Source organism: Nematolebias whitei, unplaced genomic scaffold (genome assembly GCF_014905685.2).
Source record: "Nematolebias whitei isolate Nwh7 unplaced genomic scaffold, NemWhi1 Nwh_scaf_16609, whole genome shotgun sequence".
NCBI classification, from domain to species: domain Eukaryota; kingdom Metazoa; phylum Chordata; class Actinopteri; order Cyprinodontiformes; family Rivulidae; genus Nematolebias; species Nematolebias whitei.
Genome location: NW_023635154.1, coordinates 1 through 1,148, shown reverse-complemented (window position 1 = coordinate 1,148; position 1,148 = coordinate 1). Strand labels below are relative to the sequence as shown.

Sequence of the window (1,148 nt, the reverse complement as noted above, 5' to 3'; positions counted from 1 at the left end):
GTGTGCATTCAATCAACGGTAAGTATTGTCTAGTTTAAGCATGACTGAAATGGATTTAAACAGAGTTCCATTGACATCTTACAGGTTCATGGCTGAAACATTATTCAATGCGTACCAATTATTTTATAAGGTCTGACTTCTCAAGCAGCCCATTGTACATCACTTTTATAACCACTTTCATGTCAGAATGGCCGAGCGGTCTAAGGCGCTACGTTCAGGTCGTAGTCTCCCCTGGAGGCGTGGGTTCGAGTTCCACTTCTGACAGTGTTTCTTGATAACATCTACTGTATTTCCCCATTTATTTGAATCATCAGTGTCAACATATGGTACCCAACATTTCATGTATAAAGCTTAAAGTTCACTTAAGCTTGTTATCATGTTTAAGCATGACTGAAAAAGACCAACTGGGTTGCACCTACAGATGAGCAGGGGAAAGAATGAAAACTTGGTCGAAGTCTAATGTGTAGTTTTTAAGAGCTAACGTATTGTAGAGCATGTAACATTTCACGTTTCATAAAAGTTTGCTTGTCAAGGTGGCCGATATATATATGGCTCTGCATTTTGATTGCAGAGTCCTTTGGAGGCGTGGATTCGATCCCACTACGTAGACTTTTTCTTGATTGCTAGTAGTGTATTTCCCCAGATATTAACTCCTCTATTTCAAGATCTTGTCTCCAAAAGATCCAGCACAGAGCCTGCACATGCACTTACATTAGTTATTATCTGGATTTAGCATAACTGAAAGAGTCTTAAACTGGGTTCCAGCTACATCTTACATGCGCACAACTGAAATGTTATTAAAAACATACCATTTAAGATGCAAGTGCCGACTTTTAGTAGAGCCAAATGCACATCACTTTACATAAAACCATATTTGTCAAGGTGGCCAAGTTGTCCAAGGGGCTGCTTTAAGGTAGCAGTTTCCCCTGGAGGCACGTGTTCATATCCCATTTCTGATATGCATTCTTGATTACGTCTACTATAAGTGCCCAGGTAATTCTCTCGCCTTTGTCGAATTCTGCTATCACACAGGTCTTCTACAAAGCATACCCATTTACTTGTTGTAATTATTTGGTTTAAACATGAGTGAGAGACTTGAACTGGGTTCCAGCTACATCTTACAGGTGCACAACTGAAACGTTATTAAA

General features: G+C 39.6%; 1 non-coding gene across 1 annotated transcript; it reads left to right on the top strand.

The window, feature by feature from the left end:
- Positions 1-181: 181 nt before the first annotated feature.
- trnal-cag lies at positions 182-264 on the top strand. The gene has a single exon. It is a non-coding gene; the product is annotated as a tRNA-Leu (tRNA).
- The last annotated feature ends 884 nt before the right edge of the window (positions 265-1,148 follow it).